The sequence below is a fragment of the Nannospalax galili genome, unplaced genomic scaffold (assembly GCF_000622305.1).
Source record: "Nannospalax galili isolate Female #2095 unplaced genomic scaffold, S.galili_v1.0 scaffold1122, whole genome shotgun sequence".
Taxonomy (NCBI): domain Eukaryota; kingdom Metazoa; phylum Chordata; class Mammalia; order Rodentia; family Spalacidae; genus Nannospalax; species Nannospalax galili.
The window spans coordinates 64,998-71,446 of NW_008347192.1; the positions used below are offsets into that span (position 1 = coordinate 64,998).

The 6,449-nt window shown below is 40.8% G+C and overlaps 1 pseudogene; it reads right to left on the reverse strand.

Annotated features, from left to right (window-relative positions):
- Positions 1–4,414: 4,414 nt before the first annotated feature.
- LOC103742636 lies at positions 4,415–5,344 on the reverse strand (annotated as a pseudogene).
- Positions 5,345–6,449: the final 1,105 nt, after the last annotated feature.

Here is a 6,449-nt window from a genome sequence, read left to right on the forward strand (position 1 = left end):
AGAGCTCATTGCTCTGTATCCAGGTCGTAGGACACTTTCACTATCTGATATAATTTATCCTTTCCTTCAATAGCTCTTCTAGAAGCTTTCCTGACTCTGAGAATTACTGAATGTATACATCTTGGGACATTAAATTATGCGTGCTCTGCACCAGTATTTGAGGTATCATATATTCTGAGATCCTTTTTGAAATGCTTAGAAAGTTTTGATATTTCAGAGTCTGGACTACATTTACACTTCTTGAAATGAGTGAAGTGTAGAGGCTATGACTGTTTTCTATTATTGTTTGAGCCCATGACACAGTAATATAAAGATACCCTAAGAAGAACGACCGTCAGTTTCACTGCTTTTATTGTAAGATGCCTGGGTTTTGCAGTTTGAATATTTACACTCCAATAGGCTCAGAATTAACAGAATTGTGCAAGAACAAATTCTCACATGACTTCAGGTGAAGGATTGCAGTCAAAATGTACAAAAATATAAAACCTTGAAATTATCTTCAGTCTATTTGTATAGAACACGTATAAAATAACTATATATTTATAATTTTGTTTATCAAGATATCTCATTTATGAGTATTAAAATGTCCCCAATCCCAGAGCGGGAGAGATGGCTCAGTGGTTAAGAAAACTGGCTGTTCTTGAAGAAGAACCGGGTTAGAATCCCAGTACCCACACGGCAGCTATCAACTCTCTGTAACTCCAGTTCTAGGGGATCTGACAGCCTCTTCTGTCCTCCTCGGGCATTGCATGACATGGGTGCACTTGTGCCCAATTCGCAAGACCCCAAAGACCACCAAGGAGCCAACTGATGAAAATACACAAGGGTTCTTTTACTGTTACGAGCTTAAGCTTGGGCCCACTCTGTCACCGACCTAGCGGATCTCAGATGTGAGACCCCTTGCTTTGGGAGACAGAAGTTTTTATAGGTTTATTTCAGCAAGTTCAGCCAGTAGGGGAGTAGGGGTTCTTCAGCCTGGCAAGCATCTGATTGGTTGCAATTCAGTGCCAAACCATAAACTGCTGACTTCAGGAAATCTGAAAAGATGTCTGGACTTTTAGTACTTCCCTGTCCCTGGTAAATCGACCTTTGGTGGGGGAGTTGTTCTCTATCCATTCCAAGTATTGTGGCTTTTCTTGGAACAGGGCCCAGGGCTGGGTCAGTCCTATGGAGGTTTTATCCAAGATGGAGTCACTCAGGTCTTTCACACTTACCTACATGCAGGCAATGCACACATACATGTAAAAATAATAAATTAAGTATTATTAATTAAAATAAAATATCACCAATTCCAAAACACCTGAAATCTGAAATATTTGAATTTTAACTTTTAGAAAATAGTCACTAATATTAAGATATGTACTCATGGAATAATGAAAACTCTTAAGGTCTTCAAAACTGGAGCAGTGCGAGATCTAATATGTTCCTTTAGTCTGTACTATGTTAGATATGGGGGAGCAGTATGTTTGTGTGTGTGGTGGTGTGTGTGTGTGTATGTGAGTGTGTGTTTGTAGTATGTTCCTTTAGTGTGTACCGTGTGAGGGATGGGGGCAGTGTGTGTGTGTGTGTGTGTGTGTGTGTATACGTGTGATGTGTGCAGTGTGTGTGTAGCCGTGTGATAGTGAGCATGCCCATGCACACCCAGTCAGAGGACAAGGAGATGAAGTGCCCTGCTCTGTCAGTCTCTGCCTCATTCCCTTGGGCCAGGATCTCTCAATGAATCTACATCTTGGCTGAACATCAGAGAACTCTGAAGATCCTGCTGTCTCCACCTGTCACAGGTGCACTGCCATACCCAGGTTTCTATGTGGGGACCAGGGACACAAACTTGGGTCTTCCTGCTTATGCAGCAAGTACTCTTACCTGCCGAGCCATCTCCCCAGGCTTTGATCTAGTATTGTTCAGTAGCTGGGTCTGGAAGTCATGGAACTGTGTTCAGGAGAATATATGATTTTCCTCTGATTAGTTCAGACCTCAATTATAATCAGAATGCATTTTGGAAAAGACCACGACATATTTATTTGTTTATGATTTTTTTTTCTTTATGAAGCCCTACATACTGAATTCTCATCACATGCATTTCTTGCTGGATAACGTGAGTTGATAATTTGACACACCTGGGTAGAGGGAGCCTCAGCTGAGGAAGTTCCTCCATTGGATTGACCAGTGGCCATGTCTGTGGAGCATTTTCTTGATTGTTGAGAAATGTCATAGGGACCAGTGCACTATGGGTGGTGCTACCCCTGGGCAGGTGGTCCTGTGCTGTTTAAGAAAGCAGGCTGAGCATAATAGGCCAGAGAGCAAGCCACTAAGCAATTTTCCTCCACGGTCTGTGCTTCAGCTCCTGTCTCCAGGTTCCAGCCCTCAATTCTTGCCTCAACTTCCCTCGGTGATGAACTATGACCTGGGAGATGTAATATAAAACAAATCCTTTCTTCCCCAAGTTTGTTTTGGTCAGTGTTTTTATCACAGCAGTGAAAAACTGACTAGGACAGCGTTCATTTCAAGTAGTAAAATTTCAACATCAAATCAATAAATTTTCTTTCATGAATTGTAATAAATTTTATGTCAGCTTATTTTTTTTGTTGTTGTATTTTTGAGACAGGGTCTCCCCTGTAGCCCCAGCTGGCCTGGAACTGACTATGGAAACCACGCTGGCCTCAAACTCACAGAGATCCGCTTGCCTCTGCCTCCTGAATGCTGTGACTAGAGGCGTGTGCCACCACTCCCGGCTTATGTCAACTTTTTAAGTTTGGGGTTCCAGACCACTTGTATATAAAATATGTACCTTTAAATAAACTCTGTTAATCAATGTAACTCACTTACTTTTGTTACAGGATGGAGTTTGCACAAAAAATCACCAACACCACTTTAAGAAAAGTAGGAAAGTAAATTTTATTTTTCAACCGGCCAGGCTGTCTATCTCGGGAGTAGAAGCAGCTCTGATGATTGTCAGGTCAGAGTTTTTATAGGATTAGAGAATTATTCAAACAGGACACTTGTGAACAAATCAGGTTTGTACAACATAGCAGAACTTTGAATCTATTAATCAACAACCAATCATTATACAGACAAGTGATAACAGTCATATAACTTTGCAATCAACTTTGTAATTTTAAAATTAGTTGACTTCCTAGCCGTAACAAGTATAGTAAGAAAGCTGAAATCAGCAGTTCTCGGGTGGTCATACAATAACATGATAACAAGGGTGGTCTTATGCCCTGTGTCAAGGTGTCCCAAAATAGCAAGCTGATTACAAAAGCGAAAACAAGCTGGTTAGGCAGATGTATAAAGTCTGGAATTAGCACATTCCATGGTTCATGGTTAGGGCAATTTTCCAAGGCCCATGGTTGCCCCCGCTTTTGCTTTTGGTGTGAAGCAAAGTTGCTGCTGAAACGGCTCTGAACAAGATGGAGTAACTGAGGGAAGTTTGCTGAGCCACTTCAAATTTCATCTTATAAATAAAGTAATTTCTTTCTTCAATATGCCAATCAATAAGATGGCATCAGTGGGCTTCCTGTTATTGATTCATGATCATTACAAATGATACACATAAATATTCCAATTTTTTTCTCAGAGATGTTTCCAGACTATGATTCAATAGTAATGTCATTTTCTTTTTTCTCACTGATTCAAAAGACTCGTGCTTGGGATGTCTAAGAGAATTAAGACTGGCCTTTAATCCCAGCACTTGGGAGGCAGAGGCAGGCAAATCTCTGTGAATTGGAGGCCAGCCAGGTGAACATAGTGAGTTCCAGGCCACCTGAGGCTACAGAGAGACCCTGACTCAAAAAGACAAAGAATTAAACATGGTCAGTAGATTTGTCTTTGTCCCTTTTAATATTTAATGAGAATTTCTTTACTTAAACATCAAAGCATTTCACCTTAATTAAAATAGCAAAATTCACCAAGCATTTTAAAAGAAGCAATAGCATTCACATGAGCTGAGGTTGATAAGGGCACAATTCAGCACAGTGTGTTTCTCCTGCACATTATGAAGCCGTGCTGGTCACAGATACATTGATCAAATTCCCAGAGCGAAGCAATGTTTGCAGGTGACACTAACAGGAAACCCACTGATGCCATTTTATTGAGTGATTTTACAATGGCCCAGACCTAATCACTTATAATTTAGTGTATTATTGCTGCTTTTATTAGTTATCACAGTTGCTAGTTCACTATGAATCTGTAAGAAAAATGGCTTGTTTATTTCCACGTCTTTATAAATGCGCTGTCCAAACTGGAACATACAAGCTGAATGTCATCCATATCCAACCTGAACAGAAAAATACTAGAAATGAGCCGTGTTTGGCAAGAAAGGCAAATTCCATGAAACTGGAGCATGTGAGCATTATTAGATAGACTAATATAAACCTCCAATTATTACCTCATTTACTTTGATATCAAGTAAGTTTCACTTTGAGCTAAAAACACTCAACAGCTTTCTTAAGGCACCCTTTACATCCTTATTTTTGAGAGTATGAATGAAGTGTGTCAGTGTAAGCATCATCACTGCACAGAAGAGAGCCATGAACTTGGGCTGGTCCCCTGTGATGGAGGAAGAAGGCTGATGGTGCATGCTAATGGCTGGACTGTAAAGTAAGGAAACCACAATGAGATGAGAGGAACATGTCCCGAAGGCCTTCTTCCTTCCCTCTGAAGATTTTATTTTAAAGAACGCCACATCCAATATTAACATAGAAAGCAAGGATTAAGCACAGAGGAACAGCTAGTATAAAAGTGCACACCACAGTGAGAGAAAGTTCATTGGCTTCCTTTGCCCCACAGGCCGTCTTTCTCAGAACTGGAATCTCACACAAGTGACCCAGTTGATCAACACCACAAAGTGGCAGCTGTAATGTAAGAGTGACCTCTGAAAGGCAAAGATGCTCCAGTCAGCCACATAACAGACACTAACAGAATGCAGACTCACTGATTCATGATGAGGGTGTAGTGCAGAGGCCTGCAGATGGCCACATAGTGGTCAAAGGACATGATAGCCAGGAGAAGACATCTGTGCCCCCCATTATATGGAAGACATAAGGCTGAACTACACACCCCACATAGCTAATGGTCTTTGTGGCGGCTCCCTGGTTAAACAGCATCTGAGGCACAATGCTTTTGTGTAGCACATGTCCAGAAAGGAGAGGTTGATGAGGAAGAAATACATGGGGCTGTACAGACAAGGGTCAGATGTAGACACAAGAATGAGAGAGATATTCCCTACCAAGACCAGGATGTATGTTACCAGAAGAACAATGAAGAGAGGGAGTTCTAGCCAAGGATGGTCAGCAAAGCTCAGCAGAATGAACTCTTCAGGTCAGCTCTCATTGATGACTGCCATTCTCTGCAATGTGATTTGCCTGCAGTGAGGAAGTGTTCAAAGGGTAGAAAGAATTACAGGGAATAAAAATATAATTGAGCATTAGCATTTCATCATTTAAAGTAAGTCAAACAACTTTGGGGAAAGAATCTATAACTTGTTATTAGAGGACCAATGTTCTCTTTATGAAATGATTAGCAAAGTCAATTACTTTAATAGGTCAAGTAGCATTCTGGAGCACCATTTCCTCCTCTTTAAATAACATTTTGCAATAATTATGAGGTGATGATTCACAGGAAAGTCAACATGCCCTTGTTGATGAGACTTCAAAACAATTAATTTTCAAATCTTACCTAGTGTAAGCCTCACCCAAAGATGCTCCTAGATTCAAGGTCATGGCTCCCATATCGAGGTGTCTGCTGACGTGAGTACAGTGTGCTGTACTAGGATCAAATGACTCCTGTTAAGAAGCATGCCTATGAGACACTGTAGAAACCAAGAGAACAGGAAGAGCTTCTCATTTGCAATAGAAGCAAGAGCACCTGGATGTGAGAACAACCAGGATCATTCCACCCGTTAGTAGATGAATAATCATTTCATTTCCATTGGCCCTGCACAGAATTTGTGCAAGAAATTCAAATTCTTTCTATATCAATTTCTTCAAGTATAAATTGAAATCAAGTTAAGGTGCAATGATGTAGGGCTCCTATGCTGAAGAATTTGAATTGTGTGTCCGTATTTTTCTTGAGTAACTACTCAAAGCATTACGTCTTTGATCCTTCATGGTAATTATGCCATAATTTGTTCAAGTGTAAGGGTTTTATTGTTTCAATAGCAGGGCTTTGAAAGAAGGTGATGGCAACACCACATAGCATATTATAGACTTCCCATGAAATAAACTAGGAACTTCTGGAAAACAGCTGCTTTCTGAGGTGGGTGCTGCTTGGAAGGCTCTGAGTTTCAATAGGGAGCAGACAGCACTATACAGCTGTAACCCTAGCCCTAGATACGTAAGGAACATCTGTCAAACCTTGTGAGACCACCAACTTCAGAGGATCTTTAAATGAGAGCCTTCTAACTCTACAGAAGGTTTGCTTCTGTGCTCAGTAGCTCACCTAGTCCTGTC